Raw genomic sequence first — 25,994 nt, forward strand, 5'->3', positions numbered from 1 at the left:
CATAGGCCTATGGCATGTTTGAGGTCCTGAGAAGGAACTTCTGTGGTTTTGAGTGTTTAGAGTGATTTTCTCTCAAGTCGCTGATGCAGATTCCAGATCTGCTATATTAACATGAGGGAACTGCCCAGGTCAGTCGTGGCATTGATGTCAACCTAGATGAGTAGCCAAAAGTCAAATACTTTGGGAAAGACAGAACACAACACAAAAAAGTTAGGGTGATTATTTTTAAAGATCAAAATAGTATTTGCTCAATAAACAAAGCAAATGTCTATTCCATTCTTGTAGCGGGGGTGTGTATCCTCACAAAATGCACAGTTGATATTTAATAAAAGTTCTCAACCATTTGGATTCCTCAAATGATGCTAGACCTCAAACCCAGCAGGTCCAAGATGGAATTCATTCATCCACTTTCTCATTACCAGCCCCCACATATCACCACACTCACAAGTGTGCACTCACACTCACACACACACCCTATGTCAGGAAATGGCATTACCACCACCCAGCTCCTCAAAGCAAAACTCTAGGTGGCCTCCCTGAAACCACCCCCCACCCACCCCACAATCCAGGACTAAGTCCCTTTAACTTTGCCTCTTAATCTCCTCCCTCCTGTCCCCTTCATCCCATCCTCATTGCTGTAACCCTAGTCCAAGCGACCAACATCTTTGGCCTAGTTTAGAAGCCTCCTTTCCCATCCTGCCTCCCTACACACACAGACACAAACATATGCATATACACACACACACACACACACAACATAGTCTCCACACTGCAGCCAGAAGATCTCTTTAAAATACAGATCTGACCACATTACTGTCTTTAAGTCCTTCAAGAGCCTCCCTTGTCCTCAGATTAAAGTCCAAAACCCCTACCCTGGCCCTGAATCCCTGTCTGCCTCCCCAGCCCCTTTTGCCCCGTCTATATTTGGTTATTTAAAGCAATCTCTATTTTCCCTGTTACGAGAAGGTAGACGTTATGGACATTGTGTTTGCTACATAGTTAATGCATTGACTTAACCTACCTCTACACATAGCTTTGAGCAAACGTGAGATAGAATAGAATATTAGCATGAGGAAGACAATTGGCTCACTGCCCCAGGTTCCAGGTAAGCACCAGACCCAGCGAGCCAGGGGCACTTGCTGAACGTCCCTTAGCTGGTCTAATGGCAGACCTGGAATTAAAGTCCAGTTATTCCAACAACCAACTCTGAGCACTCTCTGTGGTATAAGGAGGGGTAGGACGGGTGCTTCCTTTGGCGCACATGTTGAAGTGAATAAGGGTTGGGGAATTGGGTGCAAGTCTGGTTCTCAGTACTTTCATTAGCCTGAATCACCTGCTGTTTCCCTCTGCTTGCTTTTTGTGTGTGTGTGTGTGTGTGAGACAGAGTCTCACTCTGTTGCCAGACTGGAGTGCAGGCTCACTGCAACCTCTGCCGCCTTGGTTCAAACGATTCCCCTGCCTCAGCCTCCCAAGTAGCTGGGATTACAGGCGCCCACCACCATGCCCAGCTAATTTTTGTATTTTTAGTAGAGATGGGGTTTCACCCATGTTGGCCAGGCTGGTCTCAAATTCTTGACCTCAGGCGATCCACCCTCCCAAAGTGCTGGGAGGATTACAGGTGCGAGCCACCGCGCCCGGCTTGCTTGGCTTTTTAACTCTGAGTTCTGTGGCACTCTTTGTTTAGAAACCCTAAACAGTTCGATTCTATGATTGTGTCATTTTAGGGTGACCATTACAGAGTGGTTTTGATATGCTCCAGAGAAAGGAAAGAGAAGGAAAACTAATGTTGATATTCCCAGAGTTCACAGCCATTCTAAAACATTTGTTACTCTCCGCAGTCCAAAGATGAGGAAATTTCTTACTTCTCTGGACCAAAATATCCTCATCTTGGACTGGGGAGAGCAACAGATGTTTTTAGATATCAATCTTGATCTCCAGGGAGTGTGTGTCAGACCTCAGAGATGGAATGAGGGGCTCTTAGGAGACATTGCGGGGAGTGGGAGACTATCTGATTTTTGCTGTTGAATTTGGTCTTGGGAATTAGCTAAAAGCAGAATTTTCCATTCCCCATCACAGGCAGAAGCACAAACCAGAAGTTGGACCAAAATTATACAAACTTTTGTTAGGATTCTAGAAACTCTGTACTATGCTAATTTTTGTTATCTGTATTATATTTGTTACTTGTCTTACATATTTGTGATAAGCAATAATTCCTTTAAAATCAAAAGGACCTAATGACTTATCTTCTGAGATGACTAGGAAGGGAGGGAACGTGGGGAAGGAGGGGACCTGGCCCTCAGGGGACAGTAAAGATAAGGAGGACTGAGTCACTGGAGCCTGCTGTAAAGGAAGAACGAAAGAGCCTAGAGGTATGTGCTTGAAAAGAGGCCCTGGGCTGAGTAAGAAGCAGAAAAGCTGTATGAAGTTCTCTGACAGGTGCAGGGCTGATGAGGGAGTCACTGTGGTTCACACCTGGGTGGGAACAACTAATATACCTCTCAAAACCTTCTTCCCATAAAAGAAGAGTAGGTGGATGCCAAGTTTGCTATATGAATGGCATGCTGACTGAAAAGGGCCAGGGTCATCTGAGAGCATGACTGTTCCTGTTCAGGGCCACCTGGACAGTGGTCCGAGGCATCTGATAAATGTGCAGGAACATGTCACTTATTCTTCACTCATTCTTCTCCTCTAAAACCGAGGACTAATAGCCACCAGTCTGGGCAACTGGTACAAAGGTGAGTCACAGTCACCAAAAGCCGTAGGCTGTATTCCGCACATTAATCTTTTACCCGCTGTGTTGCATTTATCATGCACCATACATTTAAGGGAAGTCATTTTTGAGGCACCCCAGTATTAACCTTTCTTTTTTTTTTTTTTTCTGAGATGAAGTCTCGCTCTGTGGCCCAGGCTGGAGTGCAGTAGTGCGATCTCGGCTCACTGCAACCTCCACCTCCCGGGTTCAAGCAGTTCTCTGCCTCAGCCTCCTGTGTAGCTGAGATTACAGGTATGTGCCACCACGCCTGGCTAATTTTTGTTTTTGTTTTGTTTTGTTGTGAGATGGAGTCTCGCTCTGTCACCCAGGCTGGAGTGCAGTGGCACAATCTTGGCTCACTGCAACCTCCACCTGCCCAATTCAAGCTATTCTTCTGCCTCAGCCTCCCAAGTAGCTGGGTCTACAGGTGTGCACCACCACACCCAGCTAATTTTTGTATTTTTAGTAGAGACGGGGTTTCACCATCTTGGCCAGGCTGGTCTTGAACTCCTGACCTCGTGATCCACGCACTTCGGCCTCCTAAAGTGTTGAGATTACAGGCGTGAGCCACCACACCCAGCCCAGTATCAACCTTTCTACCACACCACCTTCCAAGAAAAATCAAAGCTTTGGCCAACACCACTCTGCCTCTCCACTTTAGATAAACTCCCTTGCATCCACCCTCAATGTCTACACCGCTTTCTCCCTTCCTCATGCTTGCCTGGCAAAACCCAATCCTGGTTAAATCAACCTTCTGTCACTCTGTGCCTGCATCTCTGCAGCTGCACATGGCTGGAAAAACCACCCAACCATGGGCAGCTGGACTTATTTTAAATTCTTGGGAGCCAATGCCTAAGGTTCTCTTAGGCCCCTGGAGGACCTCAGGCAGTTCTAACTTATTTCCCTGGTCAGCTCACTTTTCTGCCCTTTTAAATGACGCTCCTACAGCTCCTCCTCTCTCTCCAGTCTTCCATCACATTCTCCCCTTCCTTACCCTCAGCTGAGCATATTGCTTGTCATTCCGCTAAGAAAGAAGTTGCCAGAAATTTCACACACTTCCCCCTCCACCTGCATCTGTGCCCAAATAACTTGCCTTTCCTCCATTACTCTGGATGAATAGTGCATGAGCTAATAATTTGGTTTTTGAGACAGGGTCTCACTATGTTGCCCAGCCTGAGCTCAAGTGATCCCCCGACCTGAGACTCCCAAGTAGCTGGGATTATAGGCACAAGCCACTGTTCCCGGCATGAGCCAATGAATCTAAAGCCAACTCGTACCTGTCCCTCCCTTTTCACCTGCTGGAGAATACCATGATCTTTTTATCACATCTATTATTAATGCCCCACACCTCCTGGATCAGTCCCATCAGCATACACACACGTTGTACAATCTCCCAAGTCACACACACACACCCCCTTCTGAAACCCACTTTTGCCTCCAGCTGTTACCCCATTTCCCTTCTTCCTTTTACAGCAAAACTCTCCAAATGGGTTTTTAACACTCTGTGATCTCCACTTCCCCTCTTCTCATGCTCTCTTGAACCCACTACAGTCGAGTTTTTTCCAGACCAATCCACTGAAACAGTTCTTGTCAAAGTCAGCAACCTGCACGTTGCTATGCTCAATGGCCAGTTCATGGTTTCCTTCATGTTGGACCTACCAGCATCATCTGCTGTTCATCTCTGCCTGCATGAAATACTTATTTCACTTGGCTTATAGGTTATAACTTCCTTTTAGCTCTTCTCTGAACTTACCGGCCTCTCCTTCTTGGTATTCATTGGGATTCATCCTCATAGAGCTGACTTCTGGAGGTGGGAGGGGCCCAGGGCACCATCCTCTGACCTCTGTCATTCTCAAACTACATTCACTTCCAATATGAACTTAGCAGATCTCACAGTTTTCAGTGTCACTACAGGCATGCAACTCCCACAATGCTCTCTCCAACCTGCACATCTCCACTGAATTCCATACTCCTGACTCTGCCTGCTGGACATCTCTGATGGGCCATGTATCACAAGTTGTTCTGTGTTTGGCCACCAAAAGCTACCTGTGAGTGAAGCCCAGCTCTTCCACTCAGCAGACATATGTGCAGAAAAGACTTGCCATATAAGGTCTGACTTCTAGCTTTAGAAAGGCCTCCCTACAAGATTAACCTCTGGCTGGCATCTGGGAACTTGGATTCCAGGAAGGACCTCTCCACTTTCAGAAATAAGAGTTGATCACTATGCCTAAAGTGTGCGAACAACATGACTTATGCTCAACAACTTTCCTTCTGGGAGTGTGAAATTTTGACATTTGGGCAGAGGGTGCCTACATGACCAGCCCCAATTGAAAACCCAGGGTGCTGAGTCTCTAGTGAGCTCCCCTGATAGCCACCTTTTCACACGTTGTCACCACTCATTACTGGGGTAATTAAATGTGCCCTGCGTGAGTGCCCTCGGAAGCACATGCCTGCTTTCTCCTGAACTGCTCCCCCTGCACCTTTTCCCTTTGCTTATTTTGCTTTGTATCTGTCGCCGTAATAAATCATAGCCATAAGTATAACTGTGTGCTGAGTCCTGCAAGTCCTCCTAGCAAATCATGAATCTGGGGGTGGCCTCAGGGATGCCAAACACATCTGAGCAGGTCACTGCAGCTTTCTGTGCCTTGGTTTCCTCATCTGTAAAGTCGGAATAATAATCGCACCCAACTAAGCTGTTGTAAGGATTAAATGAGTTAATATATGTAAAGAATTTAGAACTGTGCCTGGCCCGGAGTAAATACCCAATAAATATTACATTATCTCAAACACAAATGTTCAAGAACATTTGTTAGATAACACAGGAGCTTGGGTAAGAACCTGAATTTCCCTGTCTTACTATGGAAGTTACACTTTTGTCGTCTGTCAACCATTTAAGCTACTTGGGGTTCTACATTTAAACACTAATATTTTTTGGATGTCCGTCCCCTCCAAATCTCATGTTGAATTGTGATTCCCAGTGTTGGAGGTGGAGCCTGGTGGGAGATGATTGAATCATGTGGGTGGATCCTTCATGAATGGCTAAGCACTGTCTTTTTGGTGATAAATGAGTTTATGCTCAGTTAGTTCACACGATGTCTTGTTGTTTAAAAGCCTGGGACCTGCTCCCACTCCTGCCATCTGACACACCTACTCCCCCTTCACCGTCTGCCATGATTGTAAGCTTCCTGAGGCCCCAACAGAAGCAGATGCTTTCACCATGCTGCCTGTACAACCTCAGAACCATGAGCCAATTAAACCTCTTTTATTAAAATAAATTATCCAGTCTCAGGTATTTCTTTATAGTAATGCAAACGGACTAACACGAATACGTTCATCTACCTGGGATGATTCAACTCTGTAAGCCATGTATTGGTTTATCTATAGAAAAAAGTGATTAGAAGTACATCAGTCAGTTTGTTTTCCTGAATAGTCACATAAATACCTGACAAAAATCAGCTAGAATATAATTACAGGGCATTTTATTGACTATTATCTATAACATTTTTATTCCACAAGGGCTTGATGAAGGGTAGAGACAGTTGTTTGAAACGTCCACCTTTCTCAGCCTACGTCTTCACTTAGCAAGCGTTTGTGAAGGCTGCTTTGTGCAACGCTCTATAAAGGCACAATGTTGCTGAGAAAAATCAGTATCTCAAACAGCGACTATCATGGGTTTTGCTACTTCGCCACAGGAGCCACCTGCCAGACACCACTTATAGATACCAGACAGCTTCTTCCAGACTTCAGGAAATTCTAGACTAGACTTCTAGGTCATTTCTCAGACACACACATTCACAACAAGGAAGTGAGGCTCATTAATCATCATGAAGTTCGCATCGCTGTGCCCTACTTATCTCTGTCAGGTCTTTCTCCAGGTCTGTCTTGTCTTCTTGGCCAAGGCCAGGCCTGTCACAATCTACACGACCCATCTTCTCCCTTCTCTGTGTAAACATTTGTAACTCCACCCCTCCTTGATGCCCATCTGTGATTGGGGGAGCAGGTTAGTACTGCCCAAGCAGATTCAAAACTTATTTTCCAGGGAAACTGTGAATATGTCATTTGTTCCTGCCTCTCAAATAAGGAAAATCAATTCATGAAGTTCCCCTTACCCTGGCTTCCCTCTTCCCTGTCCGTGGTAGCTCAGTGCGCAGAATCTGGGCTCTGAAATCAGTCTTTGTGAGAGCGCTTCAGCCCTTTGTGATCAGTAAGGGGAGACTGGGAAATGGGGATAGGAAGACAGGGGCCAACACCTGTGGATCTCCTTGTTTACAGAACGTCAGGGTGATCTTATCTGAAGAAGGAAACAGCTACTGAGGTGTATGTTTACAATATAGCATTTTGAGTAATAAATCAAGATAATTTTGTACCAGCCCTGGCGGGTCTCCCTGATTCTTACCCTCCCTCCTCCCCACTCCGATGTATGCTCAACATAGCAGCCAGTGATCCTTTTAAACCATAAGTCAGAACATGTCACTCCTTGCTTGAAACCATGCAAAGGCTCCCCACCTTATTCTGAGGGAAAGCCAGAGGTCTTAGAGGCCCACATGCCCCTGCACAGCTCGGCTTCCTCCTGACTGCATCTCCAGCTACCTTCCCTCTTGCTCTCTCTGCTGTAGCCCAGGCTCGTCCTCACACACACCAGGCCTGTGGCTGCCTCTGTTCCCTGTTCTGGCTGTACACTCCACCTGGTCTTCCTCAATACCCACACGCTGGCTCCCTTGCTTCTTAAGGTCTGTGCTCAACCCTTCTGATTCGTTTCACTCTGCTTTATTTTTCTCCACAGCACTTATCACATCTGATATGCTACATGTTTACTTGTTTATGTGTTTGTTGTCGCTTTTCCTCACTAGGATGTCAGCCCCAGGAGGAGAGGAACTTGGTCTGCTTTGTTTGTTTCATCTGCAGTACTCAGAAGAGGTCTAGGTCTGTTACAGGTGCTCAGAAGGTTTTTTTTTTTAATATACTTTAAGTTCTAGAGTACATGTGCACAACATGCAGGTTTGTTACATATGTATACATGTGCCGTGTTGGTGTGCTGCACCCATTAACTCGTCATTTGCATTAGGTATATCTCCTAATGCTATCCCTCCTCATTGCCCCCTACCTCATGACCGGCCTCAGTGTGTGATGTTCCGCACCCTGTGTCAAAGTGTTCTCATTGTTCAATTCCCACCTATGAGTGAGAACATGAGGTGTTTGGTTTTCTGTCCTTGCGATAGTTTGCTCAGAATGATTGTTCCCAGCTTCATCCATGTCCCTACAAAGGACATGAACTCATCCTTTTTCATGGCTGCATAGTATTCCATGGTTAAATGTGCCACATTTTTTTAAATTATACTTTAAGTTCTAGGGTACATGTGCACAACGTGCAGGTTAGTTACATATGTATACATGTGCCATGTTGGTGTGCTGCACCCATTAACTTGTCATTTACATTAGGTATATCTCCTAACGCTATCCCTCCCCCCTCACCCCACCCCAAAACAGGCCCCGGTGTGTGATGTTCCCCTCCCTGTGTCCATGTGTTCTCATTGTTCAATTCCCACATATGAGGGAGAACATGCAGTGTTTGGGTTTTTTGTCCTTGCAATAGTTTGCTGAGAATGATGGTTTTCAGCTTCATCCATGTCCCTACAAAGGACATGAACTCACCATTTTTATGGCTGCATAGTATTCCGTGGTGTATATGTGCCACATTTTCTTAATCCAGTCTATCATTGATGGACATTTGGGTTGGTTCCAAGTCTTTGCTATTGTGAATAGTGCCGCAATAAACATACGTGTGCATGTGTCTTTATAGCAGCATGATTTATAATACTTTGGGTATATACCCAGTAATGGGATTGCTGGCTCAAACAGTATTTCCAGTTCTAGATCCCTGAGGAATCGCCACACTGACTTCCACAATGGTTGAACTAGTTTACAGTCCCACCCACAGTGTAAAAGTGTTCCTATTTCTCAACATCCTCTCCAGCACCTGTTATTTCCTGACTTTTTAATGATCACCATTCTAACTGGTGTGAGACGGTATCTCATTGTGGTTTTGATTTGCATTTCTCTGATGGCCAGTGATGATGAGCATTTTTTCATGTGTCTTTTGGCTGCATAAATGCCTTCTTTTGAGAAGTTGCTGTTCATATCCTTTGCCCACTTTTTGATGGGGTTGTTTGTTTTTTTCTTGTAAATTTGTTGGAGTTCATTGTAGATTGTGAATATTAGCTCTTTGTCAGATGAGTAGATTGCAAAAATTTTCTCCCATTCTGTAGGTTGCCTGTTCACTCTGATGGTAGTTTCTTTTGCTTGCAGAAGCTCTTTAGTTTAATTAGATCCCATTTGTCAATTTTGGCTTTTGTTGCCATTGCTTTTGGTGTTTTAGACATGAAGTCCTTGCCCATGCCTATGTCCTGAATGGTATTGCCTAGGTTTTCTTCTAGGGTTTTTATGGTTTTAGGTCTAACATTTAAGTCTTTAATCCATCTTGAATTAATTTTTGTATAACGTGTAAGGAAGGGATCCAGTTTCAGCTTTCTACATATGGCTAGCCCGTTTTCCAAGCACCATTTATTAAATAGGGAATCCTTTCCTCATTTCTTGTTTTTGTCAGGTTTGTCAAAGATCCAATAGTTGGACATATGCAGCATTATTTCCGAGGGCTCTGTTCTGTTCCATTGGTCTATATCTCTGTTTTGGTACCAGTACCATGCTGTTTTGGTTATTGTAGCCTTGTAGTATAGTTTGAAGTCAGGTAGCGTGATGCCTCCAGCTTTGTTCTTTTGGCTTAGGATTGACTTGGCAATGAGGGCTGTTTTTTGGTTCCATATGAACTTTAAAGTAGTTTTTTCCAATTCTGTGAAGAAAGTCATTGGTAGCTTGATGGGGATGGCATTGAATCTATAAATTACCTTGGGCAGTATGGCCATTTTCATGATATTGATTCTTCCTATCCATGAGCATGGAATGTTCTTCCATTTGTTTGTGTCCTCTTTTATTTTGCTGAGCAGTGGTTTGTAGTTCTCCTTGAAGAAGTCCTTCACATCCCTTGTAAGTTGGATTCCTAGGTATTTTATTCCCTTTGAAGCAATTATGAATGGGAGTTCACTCATTATTTGGCTCTCTGTTTGTCTGTTATTGGTGTATAGGAATGTTTGTGATTTTTGCACATTGATTTTGTATCCTGAGACTTTGCTGAAGTTGCTTATCAGCTTAAGGAGATTTTGGGCTGAGATGATGGGTTTTCTAAATATACAATCATGTCGTCTGCAAACAGGGACAATTTGACTTCCTCTTTTTCTAATTGAATACCCTTTATTTCTTTCTCCTGCATGATTGCCCTGGCCAGAACTTCCAACACTACGTTGAATAGGAGTGGTGAGAGAGGGCATCCCTGTCTTGTGTCAGTTTTCAAAGGGAATGCTTCCAGTTTTTGCCCATTCAGTATGATATTGGCTGTGGGTTTGTCATAGATAGCTCTTATTATTTTGAGATATGTCCCATCAATACCTAATTTGTTGGGAGTTTTCAGCATGAAGGGCTGTTTAATTTTGTCAAAGGCCTTTTCTGCAGCTATTGAGATAATCATGTGGTTTTCGTCTTTGGTTCTGTTTATATGATGGATTACATTTATTGATTTGCGTATGCTGAACCAGCCTTGCATCCCAGGGATGAAGCTGACTTGATCATGGTGAATAAGCTTTTTAATGTGCTGCTGGATTCGGTTTACCAGTATTTTATTGAGGATTTCTGCATCAATGTTCATCAGGGATATTGGTCTAAAATTCTCTTTTTTTGTTGTGTCTCTGCCAGGCTTTGGTATCAGGATGATTCTGGTCTCATAAAATGAGTTAGGGAGGATTCCGTCTTTTTCTATTGATTGGAATAGTTTCAGAAGGAATGGTACCAGTTCCTCTTTGTACCTCTGGTAGAATTCAGCTGTGAATCTGTCTGGTCTTGGACTTTTTTTTATTGGTAGGCTATTAATTATTGTCTCAATTTCAGAGCCTGTTACTGGTCTATTCGGGGATTCAACTTCTTCCTGGTTTAGTCTTGGGAGGGTGTATGTGTCAAGGAATTTATCCATTTCTTCTAGATTTTCTAGTTTATTTGCATAGAGGTGTTTATACTATTCTCTGATGGTAGTTTGTATTTCTGTGGGATTGGTGGCGATATCCCCTTTATCATGTTTTATTGTGTCTATTTGATTCTTATCTCTTTTCTTGTTTATTAGTCTTGCTAGCGGTCTATCAATTTTGTTGATCTTTTCAAAAAACCAGCTCCTGGATTCATTGATTTTTTTGAAGGGGTTTTTGTGTCTCTATCTCCTTCAGTTCTGCTCTGATCTTAGTTATTTCTTGCCTTCTGCTAGCTTTTGACTTTGTTTGCTCTTGCTTCTCTAGTTCTTTTAATTGTGATGTTAGGGTGTCAGTTTAGATCTTTCCTGCTTTCTCTTGTGGGCATTTAGTGCTATACATTTCCCCCTACACACTGCTTTAAATGTGTCCCAGAGATTCTGGTATGTTGTGTCTTTGTTCTCATTGGTTTCAAAGAATATCTTTATTTCTGCCTTCATTTCGTTATGTACCCAGTAGTCATTTAGGAGCAGGTTGTTCAGTTTCCATGTAGTTGAGCGGTTTTGAGTGAGTTTCTTAATCCTGAGTTCTAGTTTGATTGCACTGTGGTCTGAGAGACAGTTTGTTATAATTTCTGTTCTTTTACATTTGCTAAGGAGTGCTTTACTTCCAACTATGTGGTCAATTTTGGAATAAGTGCGATGTGGTGTTGAGAAGAATGTATATTCTATTGATTTGGGGTGGAGAGTTCTGTAGATATCTATTAGGTCTGCTTGGTGCAGAACTGAGTTCAATTCCTGGATATTCTTGTTAACTTTTTGTCTTGTTGATCTGTCTATTGTTGACAGTGGGGTGTTAAAGTCTCCCATTTTTATTGTGTGGGAGTCTCAGTCTCTTTGTAGGTCTCTAAGGACTTGGTTTATGAATCTGGGTGCTCCTGAATTGGGTGCATATATATTTAGGATAGTTAGTTCTTCTTGTTGAATTGATCCCTTTACCATTATGTAATGGCCTTCTTTGTCTCTTTTGATCTTTGTTGGTTTAAAGTCTGTTTTATCAGAGACTAGGATTGCAACCCCTGCTTTTTTTTGTTTTCCATTTGCTTGGTAGATCTTCCTCCATCCCTTTATTTTGAGCCTTTTTGTGTCTCTGCACGTGAGATGGGTCTCCTGAATACAGCACACTGATGGGTCTTGACTCTACCCCAATTTGCCAGTCTGTGTCTTTTAATTGGAGCATTTAACCCATTTACATTTAAGGTTAATATTGTTATGTGTGAATGTGATCCTGTCATTATGATGTTAGCTGGTTATTTTGCTCGTTAGTTGATGCAGTTTCTTCCTAGCATCAATGGTCTTTACAATTTGGCATGTTTTTGCAGTGGCGGTACTGGTTGTTCCTTTCGATGTTTAGTGCTTCCTTCAGGAGCTCTTGTAAGGCAGGCCTGGTGGTGACAAACTCTGTCAGCATTTGCTTGTCTGTAAAGGATTTTATTTCTCCTTCACTTACGAAGCTTAGTTTGGCTGGATATTAAATTCTGGGTTGAAAATTCTTTTCTTTAAGAATGTTGAATATTGGCCCCCACTCTCTTCTGGCTTGTAGAGCTTCTGCTGAAAGATCTGCTATTAGTCTGATGGGCTTCCCTTTGTGGGTAACCCAACCTTTCTCTCTGGCTGCCCTTAATATTTTTTCCTTCATTTCAACTTTGGTGAATCTGACAATTATGTGCCTTGGAGTTGCTCTTCTCGAGGAGTATCTTTGTGGCATTCTCCATATTTCCTGAATTTGAATGTTGGCCTGCTTTGCTAGATTGGGGAAGTTCTCCTGGATAATATCCTGCGGAGTGTTTTCCAACTTGGTTCCATTCTCCCCATCATTTTCAGGTACACCAATCAGACGTAGATTTGGTCTTTTCACATAGTCCCATATTTCTTGACTGCTTTGTTCATTCCTTTTTACTCTTTTTTCTCTAAACTTCTCTTCTCACTTCATTTCATTCATTTGATCTTCAATCACTGATACCCTTTCTTCCACTTGATTGAATCGGCTACTGAAGCTTGTGCATGTGTCACGTAGTTCTCGTGCCATGGTTTTCAGCTCCATCAGGTCATTTAAGGTCTTCTCTACGCTGTTTATTCTGGTTAGCCATTCATCTAATCTTTTTTCAAGGTTTTTAGCTTCTTTGCGATGGGTTTGAACATCCTCCTTCAGCTCAGAGAAGTTCATTATTACTGATCGTCTGAAGCCTTCTTGTCTCAACTCGTCAAAGTCATTCTCCATCCAGCTTTGTTCCATTGCTGGTGAGGAAAAGCATTCCTTTGGAGGAGAAGAGGCACTCTGATTTTTAGAATTTTCAGCTTTTCTGCTCTGGTTTCTCCCCATCTTTGAGATTTTATCTACCTTTGGTCTTTGATGATGGTGACATACAGATGGGGTTTCGGTGTGGACGTCCTTTCTGTTTGTTATTTTTCCTTCTAACAGTCAGGACCCTCAGCTGCAGGTCTGTTGGAGTTTGCTGGAGGTCCATTCCAGACCCTGTTTGCCTTGGTATCACCAGCAGAGGCTGCAGAACAGCAAATGTTGCTGCCTGATCCTTCCTCTGAAAGCTTCATCTTAGAGGGGCACCCAGCTGTATGAGGTGTCAGTTGGCCCCTACTGGGAGGTGTCTCCCAGTTAGGCTACTCAAGGGTCAGGGACCCACTTGAGGAGACAGTCTGTCCGTTCTCAGACCTCAAACTCCATGCTGGGAGAACCACTACTCTCTTCAAAGCTGTCAGACAGGGACGTTTAAGTGTGCAGAAGTTTCTGCTGCCTTTTGTTCCACTCAGAAGGTTTTTATTGCATGCATGAATAAATGAATGAATGTTCAAGCCCTCACAAGTCCACAACTAAATTCCCATTTCAAATTGATCTCTTAGTCACAAATTCATTCCTAAGCATTTAGTGCCCAAAACTGGGTAGGAAATAAGTGAAAAGGCTGGAGTAAAATAGACATTCTTGGAGAATGACTGTACACAGAATCTTACATATTTCTGAAAATGGAGTTGGCAGCTAAGAGTTTTAAAATATCCTGAAATTGGCCAGGTGCGGTAGCTCATGTCTATAATCCCAGCACTTTGGGAGGCTGAGGTGGGTGGATCACTCGAGGCCAGGAGTTCGAGACCAACCTGGCTAACATGATTAAACCTTGTGTGTACTAAAAAATACAAAAATTAGCTGAGCGTGGTGGCACACACCTTAGTCCCAGCTACTGAAGAGGCTGAGTTACGAGAATTTCTTGAGCCTGGGAAGCAGAGGTTGCAGTGAACTGAGATCATGCCACCGCACTCCAGCCTGGGTGACAGAGTGAGACTCTGCCTCAAAAAGAAAAAAGATACTGAAATTATTGCAGTACAGCTTTATGTAGGTACCTGATGCTAATGCCAGAAATTCTGAAGCTAACTTTGTTCTCTTAAGGTAGTCTCCCCTTGGCAAGTCTAGCTTATATTTTAGTTAAGGTCAAGGATTTATATGAGTAACACAGATTTCAAATATTCTATCCCAATATCCTCATATTTTTTAGTTAAGGTTCTAAATTTTTGTTTCAGAAATACGGAGTCATAACTATAACACAAATATGAGTTTAAGGATAGATTTTGGTGGAAAGGGAGGTTCAGGGATGGAAAGAACTGGAGGAATTATGCATCACAGATAGAAAAAAGAAATGGAAATCTAGTTTAACAGCTCTGTCTGGTTCAGCAAATATTTATTAATCACCTTCAGTGTGCATAAGGCTGTCATCCTTGAGAGAAGGAAAATGCATACAGCAAGCCCATATTCACCCCTGATTTCTGCTTGGGAGGACTACTAAACTTCTTCCAAAGAAGTGGCCTAAACAGATATCATTCTTTCCAGGCAGAGGAGACTGAGATCGGGGTCTGTGCTGCTGATGCAGGTGGAATTTGTGGACAGGGTAACAGACAGAAGGGAGCTGGACGGGGAAGGAGCCCCAGAAATATGCATAGGATTTTCTCAAGTCTTTGCCAAATACTAAGCTGTGTTTAGGCACAGTAGACACCTGAAGGCCTAGCAAACAGCTTCATGAAGATTGAGAGGTGAATCCAGATTTTAGAGACTGCACAATGTTAGGAGGCATCGGAATTTCAACAGCCAAAATAAGAAAACCTCATGATCACCCCAGTCATTCAGATGAGTCTCAGAAAGGCCATGGTAGAACTAGGGATCATGCTCTAGAGTAAGGGCTATTCTAGAACTGCCCAAGCAGAGCCAATAATCTAATCTCATCAGGATCAACGCAGTCTACCAAGAAATTATTGCCTTCCCGGACACAAGTAAACTATCTTAAATGGAAAAAATATCCTGACTTTCAATGATGTTGCATTCACAATCTCCAACAAACAATGAAAAACAAATCACTAGACATGTAAAGAAGAAGAAAAATGTGATCCAAAATCAGAAGAAAAAATGGTAAATTGAACATATTTATGTATATATTTTGAGACAGAGTCTTGCTTTGTCACCCAGGTTGGAGTGCAGTGGTACAATCTCAGCTCACCGCAACCTCCACCTCCTGGGTTCAAGAGATTCTCCTGCCTCAGCCTCCCAAGTAGCTCGGATTACAGGTGCATGCCACCACACCCAGCTAATTTTTGTATTTTTGGTAGAGACAGGGTTTCACCATGTTGGCCAGGCTGGTCTTGAACTCCTGACCTCAGGTGATCTGCCCGCCTCAGCCTCCCAAACTGCTGGGATAACAGGCCTGAGCCACTGTGCCTGGCCTGGCAGTTAGAGATTTTAAAACAACTTTTATAAACATGTATAAGGATCTAGGGAAAAACATAAACACTGTAATAAAGAAAACATTTTTAAAGAAACAAATATGACTTTTAAAGCTAAAAATACTATAAATAAAATTTAAAATTTACATAAGAGCTTTACAGCAGATTAGATACTGCAGAAGGAAAGACTAGCACACATAAACAGAGAACATGCAGAGAAACCGATAAGTTGGCTTTTCCTCAGAAATAACACAAGCAAGATGAAAATGAAACATCTTTAAAATATAGGAAGGAAAAAGACTGTCTATCTAAAATTTAATATTCAGTAAAAATATTCATCAGAAATTAAAGCCAAATGTAAAAGTTTTAGATAAAATGTGAGAGAATTTATTGTCAATAGACAACAAAAATGGTAAAGGAAGCATTTCAGGTTGAGAGGAAACAGTGCTATGAAAACTCAAACCTGCATGAAGGACTAAACTTTGCTGAAAATGGTGAGCGTGAGCAAGTATAAGACTTTTTCATGTTTCTTAATTTACTTAAAAGACAATAGATAGTTTAAAGCAAAAAATAATAGCAATGTTTTGTGGGAATTATATGTAGAAATAAAATGTATGACAAAAACCGCTTACAGGATATGTGGGACAGGAGAGATATTAAAAACATTAATGTCTTTTTTAATGTCAAATATTAAATGGAATTATGCAACTTAAATCTTTTTGCATTATGTATAAAATGATTTAATATTCATCAAAAGTAGACTAGTAAGTTAAGAATGCATATCGTAATTCTTAAGTCCACCCACTTTATAAAAAGCATACTTTTAAGTACTCTATTTCTACCATTGGCTTTTTTGCTAATTAAAAAAAGTCAATTGTAGAAATAAAATAGAATGCTTAAAATTATTTTATTGACCAAAAAGAAAGTAGAAAAAAGAAAAAGTAAAAATAGAACTGATGGAAAAAATAGAAAACAAATAGCGTGTACTCAGCCATATCAATAATCACATTAAATGTAAATATAATTAACACTGAAATTAAAAGGCAGATATTGTCAGAGTACATTAAAAAGCAATCCCCAACAGCTTGCTGGGTGAGATTAAAGATGCAAATTAAAAGAAAAAGGATGGGGAAAAAATATGCCAAGAAAGTACTAATTATAAGAACATTACAGTGGCTATATTAATATCAGACAAAATAAACACCGAGACATATGGCAATATTAGAGACAAAGAAGGATATTTTATAATAATAAAAAGGTCATTATGTATACCTAATGACAAAACTTCAAAATATATGAAGCAAAAACTGACAGTACTACAGGGAAAAACAAACCCACAATTATAGTTGGTGATCTGAGCCCTCCTTTCTAACTGATAGGAAAAGTTAGTAACATCATTAAGGATATGGAAGATCTGAATAATGCCATCAGAACATTTAACTAACTGATATTTCTAGAATATTTCCTATAAAAAGTCCAGAATAGAGGTTCTTTTCACAGGCACATAGAATTATACCAAGATAGACCATATACTGGTCAATAAAATAAGTTTCAACAAATTTAACAGATGTGACATCATATGAAACACATTTTCTGAAAACAAAAAGAATTAAGTTAGAATTTAAAAAAAAAAAGATATCTACTAAGTACAATGTGGTATCCTAGACTGATCCTGGAGTAAAGACCTTAGTGGAAAAACTGATAAAATCTGAATCTAGAAATAGCAATATACCAATGTTGATTTTTTTTTAGTATTGACGAATGTAGCATGGTAATGTAAAATGTTATCTCTGGGGAAACTGAGTGACAGGCATGCAGAAACTATCAGTTATATTTCTGCAGCTTTTTTGTAAATCTACAACTATTCTAAAATAAAACTTTTTTAAAAACCAGTTTTTTTTCAAATCCCCAAATATTTGGAAAGTAAGCAATACCATTACAAATATCCCATGGCTCAAAGAAAAAAATCGCAAGCGGTATTAGAAAATATTAGAATTAAATGGTAATCACAACATTTTAAAATTTGTGGAATTCAGCTCTTTACTTAGAAGTTTGGGCCTGTAAGTGCTTAATTAGAAAAGAATGAAGGTCGAAAATCCATTATCTACCCTTCTTCAAGCAGCCAAAAATATAAGAACAAATTAAACCCCAAGTAAGTAGAAAGAAGGAAGCAATAAAGAGTGGAAATCAATGAAATAGAAAACAGACAATCAAAAGAGAAACATCAACCAAGTCAGAAATTGTTTCTTTGAAAAGTTAAATAAAATGAATAATCTCCTAGCAATACCATTCAAGAAAAAAAGGAAAATACAAGCCATCAATATTAGGAATGAAAGAGGGAACATAGAGCCTATAGACACTAAAGGACAATAAAGAAATACATAAAGAAATATATGCCAGTAAATTTGAAACTTTATATAAACAGATTAAATTATTTGACAAATACAAATTAACAAAACTAATACAATAAGAAATAGAAAGTCTGAAGAACCCTATATCTGTTCAGGAAAATTAATTCATAGTTAAAATCTTCCCCACAAAGAAAACTTCAACCTTGGCCGGGCATGGTGGCTCACGCCTGTAATCCCAGCACTTTGGGAGGCTGAGGCAGGCAGACCATGAGGTCAGGAGATAGAGACCATCCTGGCTCACACGGTGAAACCCCATCTCTACTAAAAATACAAAAAATTAGCCAGGTGTGGTGGCGGGTGCCTGTAGTCCCAGCTACTCGGGAGGCTGAGGCAGGTGAATATCATGAACCTGGGAGGCAGAGCTTGCAGTGAGCCGAGATTGCGCCACTGCACTCCAGCCTGAGCGACAGAGTGAGACTCCATCTCAAAAAAAAGAAAAAGAAAACTTCAACCTCAGGTGAATTTTATCAAACATTTAAGGAAGAAATATTACCAATCATACACAGTCTTTTCAGAATATAGAGGAGAGAACATTTCCCAACTTGCTTTTTGAGACCAGCATGTCTCATAAAACCAGATAAATACATTACTAAAAAAGAAAACTTCAGACCAATATCCCTCATAAAAATAAATGCAAAAATCCTTAACAAAATATTAGCAAATTCATAAATATACAGAAATAATAATATATCATGACCAGGTAGGATTTTTCCCCCAGGAATGCAAGGTTGATTTAACAATGGAAAATTAATAGATCAATGTAATTCACTACTTAACAAAACAGGGGGGAAGCATATAAACATCTTAATAGTTACAGAAGAAGCATTTGCCAAATTCAACACCTATTCATCATAAAACACAACACAGCATATTAAAATATAAGGAAATTTCCTCATTTTGACAAAGATCTAAAACCCTAAAGGTATCATCACAATGACAAAGTTCTTAAGTCATGCTAAGATTGGGAAGGCACAATGTCCACTGCACACCATTTTTATTCAATATTGTGCTGGAGGTCTTAGTGCAATGAGGCAAGACCATGAAACAAACAAAGACATAAAGATTAAAAATAAAGGATCAAGGCTTTCTGCACTAAGTAGAGAGGCATCCATACGGTCCTGTTCTAGATTCCCTTCATAACTTAAAGGGAAACTCACACAACATCCAGAGCCCTTGATGTCCTGCAAGTGAAGAAGTATGTCCTCAACTATCTTGCAGCAGTAACTGACTTATTGCACCAACCTTGACTTCCAAATGGAACAGTACATCTACAAAAAGGAAAAGTGATGGCTTCTACATCACAAATCTGAAGAGGACCTGGGAGAAGCATCTGCTGGCATCTCATGCTGTTGTTGCCATTGAATACCCTGCCAATGTCAATATCATATCATATAGGAATGTTGGCCAGCAGGCTGTGCTGAAGTTGCTGCTGCCACTGGAGTCACTCCTATTGCTGGCCACTTCACTCCTGGAAACTTCACTAACCAGATCTAGGCAGCCTTCCAAGAACTGCATCTTCTGGTGGTTACTGGCCCCAGGGCTGACCACCAGCTGCTGACAGAGTCGTCTTATGTTAACCTGCCTACCAACCATTGCTCTGTGTGACACAGATTCTCCTCTGCACTGTGTGGACATTGCAATCCCATGCAACAACAAGGGCTCTCACTCAGTGGGTCTGATGTGGTGGAGACTGACCCAGGAAGGTCTACACATTAGTGTCACCATCTCCCATAAGCACTCATGGGAGGAGGTCATGCCCGATATTTACTTCTACAGAGATCCTGAGCAGATTGAAAAGGAAGAGGCAGGCTGCTGCTGAAAAAGCTGCGGCCAAGGATGAATTTCAGGGAGAATGGACTGCTGCACCTCATGAGTGCACCGCTACTCAGGCTGACTAGTCTAAAGACGTGCAGGTGCTCTCTGTGCCTATTCAGCAGGTCCCTACTAAGACTGAAGCATTCAGCCTGCCACAGAAGACTGGTCTGCAGCTCTCACTGCTCTGGCTGCTGAATGGGTAGGAACAACCACTGAGTGTTCCTAAGCTGTTCTTCCACAGACTCTTAAGCAAAATAGAAATAAGGTTGATGGAAAATAAACATTAGTTTGTAAATAAATAAATAAGAATGACTCAAAAGAAGACATGATTGTTTATAGAGAAAAATCTCAGTCAATATATTATACAAAAAAACTTAGCTATGTTAGCAAAGTCACAGAATATAAGATGCATATGCAAAATTGAATTGTATGTTTATAGAGTAGCAATGATTGGAAATCAACGTTGAAAATATCATATATAGTGACATCAAAAATATTATCAAAAACTTTAACAAAAGATGTGTAAGACCTCTACACTAAAAATTATAAAACCTTACTGAAGGAAATTAAAGAAGACTGAAATAAATAATAAGACATACCACATCCCTGATTTAGAAGCTTCAATATTGCTAAGATATCAGTTCTCCCCAAATTAATCTATAGATTCACTGCCATTTTAATCAAGATCCCAGTAGGCTTAAAAAAAAAAAAAACAGAAACAAAAACTGATTCTAAAATTTTCACGGGAACACAAATGACCTAGAATTTAGCCAGGAAAACAAAATCTTTTTTAAAAAAATCAAAGTTGGAGGAGTAACACTACTTGATTTTGAGACTTACTCTAAAGCTACAGTAATAAAGACAGTGTAGAACTGGCATAAGAAGAGACACATTGAGCAGTCAAAAGAATAGAGAGTTCAGAAACAGACCTACACATATGCAGTCATTTGATTTTCAGCATTGGCCATGAAAAATTCAATGGGGAAAAATGTTGTTTTCATAAAATTGTACTGGAATAACTGTATGTCTATATGGAAAATAAAGAAACTTGACATCTACCTCACAGCATACACAAAAATTAATTTGGCAAAGACCATAGACCTAAACATAAAAGCCAAAACTTTAAGCTTCCAGAAGAAAACACAGGGGAAGGGAGGGGAGAGAAGAAGAGGGGATGGGAGGGGTAGGGGAAGGGGAAGGGAATAAGTGCCTTGCCCAGAGAGTGCTGAATACTGAGTTAGGAAAAGATTTCTTAGGACACCATAAAAGAAAAAAGATAAATTGGTTTTCATGAGAATTTAAAACTTCTACTCATCAAGAAATGAATGGGTCAGCCTGACTGGGATAAAATTGTGTGCGGGGCAGGGTTTATATAGATCTACATATTATAGAATATATATATATATGACTGGGATAAAATTGTGTGTGGGGGCAGGGTTTATATAGATCTACATATTATAGAATATATATATATATATATGTATATCTTCTTCCACTCAATAATAAAAAGATAACCCAATTTTTAAATGGCCAAAACACTTGCAATATTTATATGTATCCAAAAAGCACTTGAAAAAAAAGTACTAACATCATTAGTCACTAGTGAAATGCTAAATAAATCACAATGAGATTCCATTTCACACCCATCAACACAATTAAAATTTAAAAATTGACAACATCAAATGTTACTGAGGTTGTGGAACAACTGGAACTCTTATACATTGCTAATGAGGATATGAAATCATACAACCACTTTGAAAAACTGTCTATTTCCTATGTTACAGATACGCCTACCCTGTGGCCTAACAATTCAACTCTAGGTATACGTAAACCTAAGAGAAATAAACAATGTATGTCCACAAAAAGCCCTATAGATGAATGTTCATAACAACTTTATATACAACAGAGAAAAAATATAGACAACCCAATGTCCATCAACAGGAAAATGAATAGACAAATTGTACATTCATACAGTGGATACTACTCAGCAATGAAAAGGAAAGAAGTATGGATACATGCAACAGTGCAGATGAATCTTAAAAACATCACATTGAGCTAAAGAAGCCTTGCTCAAAAGTGTACCTACCTTGTAATCCTATGTGTATGAAGTACAAGAATAGGCAAAACTAGTCTCTGGTGATAGAAAGGTGCCTGGGAGGCCTCCAAGCAGTGGCTCATACCTGTAATCCCAGTACTCTGAGAGGTAGAAGCAAGCAAATCACTTGAGGCCAGGAGTTTGAGACCAGGCTGGGCAACATAGTGAAACCCCTTCTCTACAAAAAATACAAAAATTACCCAGGCATGGTGGTGCACACCTGTAGTCCCAGCTACTCAGGAGGCTGAGGCACAAGACTGGCTTGAGCCTGGGAGGTGGAGGTTGCAGTGAGCGCCGAGATGGAGCCACTCACTCCAGCCTGGGCAACAGGGGTGGGGGTTGGGGGGAAGGTGCCTGGATGGGATAGCAGGGGGCAAGGGGCAGGGGGCAGTGGGTAGGAGACCAACTAACTGTGCGTGGGGAAACATTATGCAATGATGGCAATGAGGGTCCTAGTGTATGCACGTTTTTCAGTCTCACTGAACCACACACCTAAGATCTGTGCATTTTACTGTGAATATTGATTATACATCCATTTTAAATGGCAGAGAGAGAGAGGCACGAGTAAGAAAGAAGCAGGGAGGGAAGAAGGAAGGAAGGAGTATGCAAGGAAAGAAGGGAGGGAGGGAGATGAAGGAAGGGAGGGAAAGAGGAGGAGAATAGGGGCAGAGAAGAGAGGGTGGGAAGGGTAGGGCAGGAGAGGGAAAAAGCACCTTGCTCAGAGAGTGCCGATTGCTGAGTTGGCTGCACTCATTTCTGAGCTCGGGAGAGCCAAAATCAGCAGGGGTGTGCACTCTCATCTCTCTCTGTGAGTTCCTGTGTGGATTATGTGATCTGGCAGAGAGTGGATCTGAAAAATCTTCCACTGAATCTTATGAAGTTGCTCAGTTTAGGCAGTTCTTTCCTTTTCCTTCACCATTTTTCTTTGTTCTCTTTTCCTCTTTTCTGTACCCCCCTTCCTCTCCTCTTCATTCCTTCTTCCTCTCTCTGTCCTTTTTAGCAGCGGATGAGGAAAATGATTTGCATATTTATTCAATGGCATGGAAATTTTTCTACTACATATTTTTAGGTGAGTTGGCAGACTACCAAAAAAAGATGTACTGTAATGACATGTATAAAAAGATGCATAAATACAGGTGCGGTGGTTCATGCCTGTAATCCCAGCACTTTGGGAGGCGGAGGCGGGCCAATTACCTGAGGTGAGGAGTTTGAGACCAGCCTGTCCAACATGGTGAAACCCCATCTCTACTAAAAATACAAAAATTAGCAAGACGCGTGGTGCATGCCTGTAGTCCCAGCTACTCGGGAGGCTGAGGCTGGAGAATTGCTTGAACCCAAGAGGCAGAGGTTGCAGTGAGCCAAGATTGTGCCACTGCACTCTAGCCTGGGCGACAGAGCGAGACTCCTTCTCAAAAACAAAAACAAACAAGCAAACAAAAAATCATAAAAACATACAGACGTGCCTACCAAAGTATTAAGAGTGGTTGCCTATGGGCATTTGGGGCTTACAGCCATTTTTACGGTAGAATCTTGCTAACCCGCTGATCCTTATTTTCTCCAGAATCCTGTAGACTGGCCACGCTGCAAACTCCCTGCAGGAGGCCTCCAGGGAGCACCAGCCCTGCTGCTCCCTCAAGTTCCCTGGGATTTTTACTAAGAATCACTTGTGTCTGGTCTCAAATATGTTTATGACATTTGTATTTGTTACTGTAATTTTGTATTTTAATTAAATATTATGTAATCAAAATAATGAGTGGCAAAAGCTTCTATATGAACTAAGGATGAATACTTTGCAAATACTCGATAAAGGCATGTTGTTAAAAAATGAGTACTGTCTGATTAGGTATATACAATAGGCCATTCTTGCATTGCTATGAAGAAATATCTGAGACTGGGTAATTTATAAAGAAAAGAGGTTTAATTGGCTCACGATTCTGCAAGCTGTACAGGAAGCATGGTTCTGGCATCTATTTGGCTTCTGGGGAAACCTCAGGTAGCTTACAATTATGGCAGAAGGCGAAGGAGGGGCTGGCATCCCACGTGGTGAGAGGGAGTGTAGGGGAGAGGGAGAGAAAGACAGAGAGTGCGAGAGAGAAAGTATGAACACATTTCTAAACAATCAGATTTCCTGAGAACCCACTCATAGCAACAAGACATGATGGATCTGCCCCCATTACCCAAACACCTCCCACCAGGCCCCGCCTCCAACACTAGGGATCACAATTCAACATGAGATTTCACGGGGACATATATTCAAACCATATCAGTTTAGTTATCCCTCTTTCTAACCCTTTTTTTTTTTTTTGAGACGGAGTCTTACACTGTTGCCCAGGCTGCAGTGCAGTGGTGCGATCTCGGTGCTCGCTGCAACCTCTGCCTCCCGGGCTCAAGCAACTCTCCTGCCTCAGCCTCCAGAGTAATTGGGACTACAGGCTCACGCCACCACGCCTGGCTAATTTTTGTATTTTAGTAGAGACGGGGTTTCACCATGTTGGCCAGGCTGGTCTTGAACTCCTGACCTCACGTGATCTGCCTATCTCAGCCTCCCAAAGTGCTGGGATTACAAGCATGAGCCACCGCGCACCCAGACTCTACCCCTCTTTTTAAAGAAAAAAAAAAAGTTGTCCTTCCTCTTCCCAGGGTTAGACATTTACCATCAAAATTTAGATAACAGCTTTAAACGAATACACACACACACGCATACAAACACAGTAGGGAGCAGTGAAAAATATCTTATTTTAAGTATTTCTTAGGTATAGCTTTATAGTAGTAATTATGGCTGATACAACAACTCTTATAAATACCTTTATTTATAATTTTTCCCTTTGTAGAATAGCTGACTTCAATTGCTAAATCTCATATCACCATAACTCCCAACTGAGCCTTCAGTACAACCTCCTAGACTTGCATTTTAATGTTCACCATGATTACCAAGGCAATAAAAGATGCTGAAGTGAATTCTACAGTCATCAAAAAAAATTAATTATACTTAATATACTACTGATTTTATTTGTTGTGTTCTGATTCTTTGAAAATAATTGGTAAACCATATGTGTTTAATGTAATAGCTTTCTACTAACCAGAATATTTAATAAGCCAAAACATTGATTTTCCCACCATCTTGGAAAACCAAATTTAATGTCTTCAATACATAACAAAGTTGAAGTTGATGACATTATTGTGCCATAGGTATTTGTTAAGCTCCACTTCCTCTCCAGAAAGAAGCCTGAGGGGTTTTCTTGCTTTAAAGCAGAGTACATTTGGGATCCTGAAATTTCAAACCAGCTAATGAATTTGAGGCTCTGTGTTTATTCCAGAAAATAAAATCACTTTGTTTAAAATTAATGTGAGCATTATGTATTATTCCATTAAAGGAAGTCTCTGAGGGCAAGAGTAGCTTTCAACCTGATTTACAAGTTAATAGTCGTTTGCAAAGGACTGTACACATTTTCCTAGAGAAAAATTATACCACGATCCCGTTTCCTCTCTATCCCTCTATGAACATTGACTAAGTTCAACAACTGCATTAAAAGTCTCTGTGATGGACGGGCTTCCGAGAAGGGAATAAAAAAAGAGAGAGAGAAAGTAAGATCAATTTATCTAATTGAACACTAAATCATGGCAATTCATTCATTCATTTAACAAGTAAATTTTGTTATATTTTAGAATGTATCATAAATATTTCAATTTCACAAATTATACAAATGTAAACAATTATATTGTGTGTGAAACTGTATTTAAGCATATAGTATTCGCCCAAGTGCATTTAGAAGAAGACACAACATATTCTTTAATGCCGAGCATGTTCTCTTCTGCTCAACCCTACTCTCTTGGAAAATCTGTACTTTAGACAAATTCTAGTTTAACAAACCCAGATCAGAATTCCATATTGAAAAAAAAAGGGTGGGGATTTGTTGAACAAAAGTATAGTTGCTCCAGTTGTAGTTGAAAGGCTTTCTCTGGATTTGTTTTTTCTCGTCGGCCTAGCGGTAGACTGCCTCCAGGGGGCACCAGAATACAGCAGATTTCTATCAATGCGTAAAGCTAGTTGAATCAAAGTAAGTTTTCAGGACATAA

At 40.9% G+C, this 25,994-nt stretch overlaps 1 long non-coding RNA gene and 1 pseudogene across 1 annotated transcript in view; both read left to right on the plus strand.

Annotated features, from left to right (window-relative positions):
- Nucleotides 1-25,259, plus strand: part of LOC134810379 (uncharacterized) — a 32,123-nt gene extending 6,864 nt beyond the window's left edge. Inside the window, exon 3 of the long non-coding RNA XR_010158213.1 lies at nt 23,479-25,259. This is a non-coding gene — a long non-coding RNA (uncharacterized LOC134810379). The remainder of the gene's footprint in view (nt 1-23,478) is intronic.
- Nucleotides 18,700-19,826, plus strand: LOC134810247 (small ribosomal subunit protein uS2-like; annotated as a pseudogene).
- Nucleotides 25,260-25,994: the final 735 nt, after the last annotated feature.

This window comes from Pan troglodytes, chromosome 5, assembly GCF_028858775.2.
Source record: "Pan troglodytes isolate AG18354 chromosome 5, NHGRI_mPanTro3-v2.0_pri, whole genome shotgun sequence".
NCBI lineage: Eukaryota > Metazoa > Chordata > Mammalia > Primates > Hominidae > Pan > Pan troglodytes.